Source organism: Amblyomma maculatum, chromosome 5 (assembly GCF_055883805.1).
Source record: "Amblyomma maculatum isolate TAMU_Amacu chromosome 5, ASM5588380v1, whole genome shotgun sequence".
NCBI lineage: Eukaryota > Metazoa > Arthropoda > Arachnida > Ixodida > Ixodidae > Amblyomma > Amblyomma maculatum.
In genome coordinates, this window is record NC_139348.1 from 26,331,760 (window position 1) to 26,341,282 (window position 9,523).

Below are 9,523 nucleotides of genomic sequence, written 5' to 3' on the forward strand. Positions count from 1 at the left end.
CCGCTGGCGCTTCGCGGAGCGCGGCCACGCGGAGCCGTGTTCGCATTTAAAGTGGACGACCCTGTACATTGAAGTCATGTCCGCAATCGTTTTGTTGCGGCCATCCGGCCCAGATTAACCGGGAAATCATGCGATTAGGCGAAAACTGTGTTAGTGAACCGCCAATCGCTTTACAGATAAAGAGGTTGGGTTTCTTGAGCGTGGTATGTGTTGAGTCAAAATGATGTGATTTTTTTGTTTAATATGTGGTTTAGTGTGGCTTGACAATTCGTGTCCTGCCAAGGAGTAATTTACTCTCTGCCAATGTAATGCGGCAAGTACTACATCTAGAAACTAGTCGATTTGTTAACGAAAGGTTAAAGTCTCGTGTGGCTATCACAAGCCATGTAGCGAAACACTGGAGACACTGCAAAGATGACGATGAAGACGACAATGATACTAATGTCTGTTTTCCGCTCTATAAGGAATGCTCCGTCATAGCAAAGAACCGTGAAACGCTATCAAGGGAAATAATAGAAGCCCACTTGATAGCTAAGACATCAGAACAATGTATCAGTGCTCCCTCTGTAGCGCTGTCAGATAAAGAAATGGTTATTTCGATTGTGAATATTAACGAACGTGTGCCTTCTGTTATTCCCAAGTATGACACTTGCCTGTTGACACCTGCCTGAGGTACTGGCGTTTTGAATATCACGCAAGTCAAGCGTGCCTGTTTCCGTTATGGCCACCAGGGCAGTATTTATATTGGCTGGTGGCCAATAAACGTTTCCGTTGTGAGTCGGCGCTCTGTGTTGTCGTCTATTCTTCTATATCTCGTTTGTCGCGCTGTTGTTATGGATCATTGGCTAGGAGATTTATATTGTGTGTTTTTTCAATAAACTTCACTTGCGAGTCAGCGCCCGCCCTGTTTGCTTCTTGTTCTTCGTCCTAGTCTGTAGTGCTGTTTATTCATCATGTCGAGGCTCTGAGGCACAAGTAGCTGCGCGGTCTAGTTCGGAGCGAAGTTCTTTACGAGGACGTCATTGCTTAAGGCGAACGACGACAACTGATGCCTAAACACAGCAAGAGGGGAAGCGGCCTTCCAAGTAATCGGCTAGGTCTTTCAACTGAGGATCTGATTGCTGCTGCTGTTGTGCAAACCTGCTGGCACTTACTGTTCCCAGAAAGGCGTCATCATTGTACTTCGCGGAAGCGTCGGCGGGAGCGCGGGATAAACAGTTTGCGTCGGTATGCTTCTGGCCCGACTTATTGACTAATCACGTCCAATTCTTGAAGTCGTACGCTTCATCGGGCTAGGCGGCCGGAAGGGTCTTTCAATATAGCTAGCCAGCAGAGCGCGTGGTGATCGCTTACCACCTTGAATTATCGACCGTATAGGTATGGATGGAACTTAGAAGTGGCTCAGATGATCGCGAGTCACTCCTTCTCGGTCATCGACTAATTGATTTCGGCTTTGTAGGAGCCCTTCTAGCGTAAGCGATTACTTTCTCCGCTCCGGCACTCATCTGAACGAGAACGGCACCTAGGCCCACACTGCTCGCATCGGTATGAATTTTGGTCTGAGCGTGTTCATCAAGTGGCTAAGGACCGCAGGGGACTGTAGGCGGCGCTCAAGTTCGTCGAAGGCTTCTCCTTGCGGAGCTTTCCATTTAAAGGGTACGTCAGCCTTTGTAAGCTGGGTCGACGGTTCGGTGATGCGCAAAAAGTTTGTCTGACAAATCGTCGATAGTAAGCGCACAGTTCGAGGAATCTACGCACAGCTTTATTGTCGGCAGGCGGTGAAAATTGTGCGTTTGCAGCTGTTTTCTCCGGGTCTGGGCGAACACCATCCTTGCCTATCATGTGACCTAGGAACCGTAGTTTCTCTTAGGCAAACTGGCACTACACTGGCTTTACGTTATTCCCGATGACGTGATGGCATCCAGAATTGTCTGCAGCCGTTTTAGTTGGTCTTTAACGTTTAACGAGGAGACAACGACATCTTCCAAGTATACCTAACAAACTTGTCAATTGAAGCCTGCCAAGACTGTGCCCATTACTTTTTGAAACATGGCTGGAGCGGAGCAGAGGCCAAATGGCATCACCTTGAACTCGAATAGGCCGTCCTGCTTGAAGAATGCGGTCTTATCGCGATCTCTCTCACCGACCTCAATTTGCCAATAGCCGCTTTTCAGGTCTGTCGATGAGAAGTACCTTGTATAGCAGAGCCGGTCCAGCGTGTCATCTATGCGATGGAAAGGGTACACATCTTTCTTTGTTATGCTGTTTAGGAGGCGGTATTTGACGCAGAAACGAAGTGTCCCGTCTTTCTTCCTCACCAAAACGGCTGGTGCCGCCCATGGGCTCTTCGATGGCTGGATCACGTCATCACGAAGCCTTTCGTCAACTTGATCGCGTATGGCCTGGCGTTCTCACGGCGATACACGATAGGGGCTTTGACGCAGCGGTCGAGCGTGTTCCTCCGTGATGATGCAGTGCTTTGCTAACGGAGCTGCCGCACCTTGTACGCTGAAGAAAAATACTTGCTGTAGCTTTCAAGACGAGTGTGAATCCGTTCTTGTCTGCCTTGAAGTAGAGCAGCGTTGATATCGAACGTGGGCTGCTTTGCTCGGTTGGGTGCATTGTCTTCGGTTGGCTGGGGAGGGCGAATATATCTCGGGTGTCCGCTGACTCGCCTAGGAAAGCTATCGTCGTGCCCTTGTTCAGGCGCCGGTATTCTTCGGTGAAATTTGTAACCAGAATTTGAGCTTGTCCATGACGGAAATTGGCGGCGCCTTTTGCTAGTCCCAGTCCACGCTCTAGAGAAATTGGGTAGTTCTTTCGACGACGCCTTCGGAGGTTTCGATGTGTGCATTGCCCACGCAGGCGACGACGCTTGATAGGGGCGGCACGGTTAAGTCTTCGTCGAGGACGTTTAGAGCGATGTGGTGCATCGATGTCGTCGTGAAAGATACGGCGTTGTCCATCAAGAGTTTGGTGAGGCTTGAGCGGAGGTCGATGATCGCCCGATGCTCGTTCAGAACATCCATGCCCAAGATCAAGTCGCGCCAGCATTGCTGTAGGCCGATGGAGCTGATAGGGTAGGTACCGTCTTTTCCAAAAGTAACCAGGCTGCATGTTTTGCATCTCGCTTGAATTCTGAAGTCAACATGGAAGACCACAGCATCAAAACTTGTTAAAACGTTTGGACAGGAGCTCGCCTTTCCTTGGCATATGCTTAAAGCTTCATAAGTTGTACGAATTCTCTACTACCAGACTTAAAAGCGGAGCATGCAGCCTGGTTACCTTTGGCAAAGACGGTGCATACTTTTACTATAGCGCTAACGGTGCATTGCCCTGACGGCGTAATAAGGTTACCGCCAGCGGTACGGATTAGTGGGCCATCCCACGTGGGGTGGTCCGCGTTCTTATCTTAATATGGGTGTCGAAAGCTCCACAGCACCTTCGAGATGACTCGTTCGCGTCCAACTGTTGCTTATTGGCTTCGGTGTTCGATCTCTGCTTCGTCTTGTGCTGAGGTTGCGGCCGGGGCACCATCGTCACTTCTCTGGGAGGCGGTGTCAGTTTGGAATCTGGTCGCGTCGTCGTGAATGTTGACGCCATGAGCTGCGGAGGTGTCACTTTGAAGTGCTGGCGCCTCGAGGGCGTCTTCCTAAGGAGTGTCGGCGTCATAGCGGAGTCGTCGTTACTCGCCGGTGGCGGCGGAGGATCTTCATTAGTTCGCCGTGTAGCAACCTCACCTCCAAAGGTTGCTTGCTACCTTTAGACTTCCCCTATGGGTGCTTGGGGACCTTCCTCGCACACTGTCATCGTATTTGCCGCCTGGCGACGGAAATTGGGCCCTGTACGGTGATGGGAACCTGAACCGACGGCTTGGTGGCGCAAACTCTGAGCTGTGCAGGTAGTTTCAATTTCTTTATTCTTTATTCAATGATTACCTCGTTTAGCCCGAGGGCGCTACAGCGGGGGGGTTACAGAGTGGAAAAAAACACATCTTCATTTATGGAGCACACTTGATGACTGGAAAGCCGATTCCATTTACTGATAGATCGAAGAAAAAAGGTGTAGCGAGATGTGCTTCTCTAAGCACGAACGCCAACCAGACACACCACCGCTCAACAGGCCAAAGACCCCCAGGCTCTATTCCACCCAAATATATATACGGGGAAGCAGTGGTGCTACCAAGCGTCACTCGCACACACTACATCCCCCTTTGCCGAAGAAGGAAGGAAGGAAGTATTCACAACACCGCACCGCACAAGTCCAGTCCCTTCGGCACTCACACACACACCACATCTCCCCTTGCCTCAGAAGGAACAGTAGCACCACCCAACCAGCCTCATAAGTCCAGACGTTTTTGCCTCCGGATTATTCTCCCAAGCCGGGACACACGAACGGGTGACTTGGATGAAGCAGACGAAGTCGAGGTGGTGGGCCCTGCAGTAGTGGGCTCGCTACCGGATGGCTTCGTTTCGGGCAGCTCCTCTCTGGCGACAGGTTCGGCACGGCCGTTCAACCCTGAGGAGTTGGTCATTGTGACAAGGTGCAGGCGATTACGCTGGAGGACACCCTTCAGGGTCTCCACGACGTACGACCGGGGGCGCTGGTCCCAGAACCATCGCAGGGCTATTTACGTCCCGCACTCAGACCTGCTCACCAGTCTGAAGTGGGCGCTGTACTTGGGCTGCATGCCTCCGGTTAAAGTCTCGTGTCTGCGTCCTCCGATTACCTTCATCTCGCTGGTTAAAAGAATGCGACGAGGCCCACCCTGGCTCGAGTTGCTGTGCTATCTTGGGAACACTTGTCTGTAGGCGTCTGCCCATGAGAAGTTGTGCAGGACTCACACCGTTGATGCCAGGCGTGTCCCTGTAGGCCAGCAGAGCCAGGAAAGGATTGTCGGCTTTGTGCAGTAGGTTTTTGACGGTTCGCACCATCGTCTCCACCATAAAGAAATAAAATTCCCATAAAGAAAGGTGTTAGGTAAGGAGACACAATCTCCCCAGTACTATTCACAGCTTGCTTAGAGGAAGTATGCCGAGACTTGGAATCGGAGCAGTTAGGTATAAGGGTAGATGGAGTAATCTTAGTAATCTGCGATTTGCTGATGACATTGCCTTGCTAAGCAACTCGGCGGATGAACTGGAAATAATGATTGATGACCTAGACAGGAAACGTAGAAAGGTAGGCTTGAAAATCAATATGCAGAAGACTAAGGTAATGCTCAACAGCCTCGGGAAGGAACAGCAGTTTACATTAGGTAGCGAAGTACTGGAAGTAATAGGCGAATATGTCTGCTTAGGACAGGTAGTAACCCCAGATCCGGACCATGAAAAGGAAATAACAAGAATAAGATTGGGATGGAGCTCATTTGGCACGCACTCGCAGATTATGACTAGCAGCTTACCGGTATCGCTCAAGAGGAAAGTATACAACAAGTGCATCTTGCCTGTACTCACCTATGGGGCTGAAACGTGGAGGATAACCAAGTGAGTTCTACTTAAGTTGAGGACAACCTAGAGAGCTATGGAACGAAAAATGGTAGGGGTAACATTAAGAGATAGAAAGCGTGCAGAGTGGGTCAGAGAAATAACTCAAGGTACCGACATTCTAGTGGAAATTAAGAAGAAATAGACATGGGCAGGACATGTAGTGCGAAGAGAGGATAACCGATGGTCGCTTAGGGTAACAAACTGGATTCCAAGAGAAGGAAAGCGTTGCAGGGGGCGGCAGAAAGTTAGGTGGGCGGATGAGATTAAGAAGTTCGCAGGGGTCAAGTGGGTGCAGCTAGCACAGAACCGGGTTAAGTGGAGAAATATGGGAGGGGCCTTCGCCCTGCAGTGGGTATAGTCAGACTGATGATGATGATGATGATGACCATCCTCTCCACCTCCCCATTGGACTGCGGATAACGTGGGCTGCTGGTGACATGCCTGGAGCCATAAGCCTGCGCAAAGGCAAAGAAGTCATTGCATGCAAACTGTGGACCGTTGTCGCCGCGGACGACGTTTGGAATTCCGTGGCGTTCAAAGGCGCTCTTAATGGCTGCAGACTGATGACTTCTGGGAAGCGTGACCTCTAGTCGACCAGCAGCACATAATCTTGACCATTCAGATGAAAAGGTCTACTCCTACTTGCTGACAGGGAAGACTTGGAGTCTGTGAAGGCAACATCGGTTCAGCGCTTTGAACGCGCGTTTCAGCGCACTTGGCGCAGTTAGAGACGAGCGTTGCGATGTGGCTGTTTATTCCAGGACACCATACTGACTCTCAAGCAATAGCTTTGCAACGGTTAATACCCTGATGCCCGTCGTGAATGAGGTCAAGCATGGAACGCTGTAGAGCTTAAGGCACGGCAATGCGGATTCCCTTCAGAAGAAGCCCTTCACAAACGCTGAGGTCCCCCTGATGTTGCCAGTACCTTTTAACGTGAAGAGGCAGCCTTGACTGCCTGGCCCAGCCATTAGTGCAGTATTCAGGCAGTAGGTCGCACTCACTATCATTGGCGTGTGCCTGGCGAAGCTCTTCTTGACGTGTAGAGACGAAGTCTGGGAGTGAGCGAAGAATCCCTTCCACGAAGAGCTCAATTTGATCTGCTTGCCTTGGCAGTGAACCATCCACTGGTGCCCGTGAGAGCGTGTCAGCAGTGTCTAACAACTTGCCGGTTACATAGAGTACTTAGTACTGGAAGCGCATCAGCTTCTTTCGGAAACGCTGTATTCGTGGAGGCAGTAAATCAGTATCCATAGATCCCATGAGCGCCAGAAGTGGCTGGTGATCAGTCTCCAGGAAAACGTTTAGTCCACGGACATATTCCTTAAAACAAAGCCCTCCCCAACTTGCTGCCAAAGCCTCCTTCTCAGTCTGTCTGTAACGGCGTTCCATTGAATTCAGTGAACGCGACGCGAAGACTGGACGACGCTCACCGGAAGGCTGCTCTTGTAGTAATACGGCACCAAGACAGAAGGAGCTGGCATCGGCTGATACTGTCGTCTTGTACGCAGTGTTGTACCGAGCAACGCAAAGGGCCGAGCAGAGCATTTTCTTGTACTTGGTAAAGGCAGACTGTTGAGCGTGGCCCCAAGTCCGCTCAGACTACTCCAGCAGCAAATTTTGGATCGGTGCTCTCGTTTCCAATACGTGAGGCAAAAAGCGTTCGATGTGGTTAACAAGGCCCAGATGTCTACGGACACCTGTGACGTTTGCGGCGGCGACATCGCTTTTATTGCAGCGACCTTGTCCGGGTAAGGAGAGATTCCCACTGCGCTAACAATAACACCCAGAAACTTGACGCTGCTGGCTGCGAAGGTGCACTTCTGGCGGTTTAAAGTGACCCCCGCTTTTGTTAACCGATTTAGTACTTCCTGCAACCGACGGTCGTGCCCTGCACGAATCTTGCCAAAGACGAGAATATCGTCGATCATGTTCACAACACCCCACTGGTCTTCCAAGATACGGGACATCTGTCGCTGGAAGTACTCCGGTGCAGTCGCGATCCCAAACGGGAGCCGGAGAAAACAGTAACGCCCGAATGGAGTTATGAACGTTGCGTACTTTTGCGACTCGGGAGACAGCTTGACCTGGTGGAAGCTCGACGTGGCATCCAACTTTGATAAAACAGTGGCATTCCCCAGCTGACCAAGGCAATGTTCGACCTTGGGAAACATATGGCGTTCCCGCAAAATGACTTTGCTGAGGCGGGTTAGATCCACGCAAAGCCTGAGGCCGTCGATACGATTGTACGAAGTGCGGTGAAAAATGAATCAATAGTCTCACCGGGTTGCTGCGTCCGGCGATGAAAACGGGCAGACTCGTACAACTCGTTGAGCGGGTGGACGAAATGGTCTGTGAACGCTTTCTTGACAGCTGCTACGTCATTGGCGTCGGCCTCTGCCAGCGTCGTTCATGCAAGAACCGTTCTTGCTTGCGGCCGCATGCAGTATAGCATGGAACGCACCTGAACTTCCTGTGCAGCGGTAGACAGTCCCGTCGCACAACAAAAGTCCTCGAACTACAGCAGCCATGTCGGCCAGGTCCCTGGGGTGTCAAAGTCGAACGGCGGCGGTGGGCGAAGCACTGTCCCAAATGAGGAGGCGGCGGCGGCGTCGTTCATGGTGAAGAGCTGGAGAGCGCTGAATCAGTGGCTTCGCGATTCCACTTCTGACACCGTGTAGTGAGATGTGCTTCTCTAAGCACGAACGCCAACCTGACACACCGCCTCTCAACAGGCCAAAGAGCCCCAGGCTTTATTCCACCCAAATATATATACGGGGAAGCAGTGGTGCCACCCAGCGTCACTCGCACACAAAAGGAACTGGCATACATGTTAGTTCTGGTACGGTATTCTAAAATTTTAAAACAATGATCTGTGCGAGCAGAGACATAATGTGGCCAATGTAAGGAGGGTTGAAATCTGCGTCAGTTGGTACATAGTCTTAGAGAATAAAAAAATTGGTCTGACTTAGCTTATGGTTAAGCCTAGGATGCGAAGCATACTAGCCTAAAAAATTAAACATTACCTGGCTATACCTGCTCTTTGCGGTCTGGCCAGCCGCCCTCTCCCTGGCCGACATGTCGCTGCTCAACTGACTGAACGAGTGCTTCGCCTTTTATGCAATTGCGTGACGTCAGTATCTCCTAGCGGTAGGAGCGGGAGTTAGGCTGCCGGCGGAGGCTGCGCGTCCGCAAGCGAGCGCACGAGTTGAGCCCCAGCTTTCACAGCTGTTGTGACGTCATATCACGTGGTGCGCCAATGTAGGTCAAGTGGTAGCTACGCGGCCGAGCGCGGCGCAGCAAGGAAGAGCTCGGTTGTGCGGCTAGTATGCTTCGCATAAAACCAGCCAAAGGACGAGGATGAAGAAAGAAGATGTACACACGGAAGCACAGTTGTTAGTTCCAGCTTCTGTGTGTACATCGTCTTTCTTTGTTCTCGTCCCTTGGCTGGTTTTCATTCTCTAAGGCCAATGTAAGTATATTTCCTTTCGAATGCCTGTTTCGTTGTGGTATATTTGGTACGAGAGTTTAGGACGTAATTTCCTTCTTCGAGAGGAGAGGGTTTCCCATCCTAATTCACTTTTAATGACTGTGCAGCAATCAGTTCTCGAGTACCGACAAAGGACAAACCTTGCGGCTCTATTTTGGATGGTTTCAATTTTATTGCTCAGTGTTGTTTGCCAAGGGTCCCGTAAGCACAAGAATATTCGAACAGTGGTCGAACGTACGTTAAGTAGGCAGTTGATTTCAAACAAGGCGGCACGTATTTCAGATTTTGCTGTATGACGTGTAAGGTCCTGGCGGTTGTTCGTGTGGTTGTTCACCGGAGCGGTGTCATGGCACGTTGACTGCAAATCCGTGGAGGCCGATTTGTCGGTACGGGCAGTGGCGTAGAATGTGGCCGGCCTCACCAAAGTGGAAGTGAGGAAGTCATTTGTTCTCAGTCCATCAGGTGTCTCACTTCCTGGGGCTTGAAGGTCGTTGGTAGGCTTGACGGGCAGGGGCCAAGGGGCGGCTTTCAGGAACAGGACGGT

At 51.0% G+C, this 9,523-nt stretch overlaps 1 pseudogene; it reads right to left on the reverse strand.

The window, feature by feature from the left end:
- Positions 1 to 4,339: 4,339 nt before the first annotated feature.
- On the reverse strand, positions 4,340 to 8,020 carry LOC146187886 (uncharacterized; annotated as a pseudogene).
- Between the last annotated feature and the right edge of the window lie 1,503 nt (positions 8,021 to 9,523).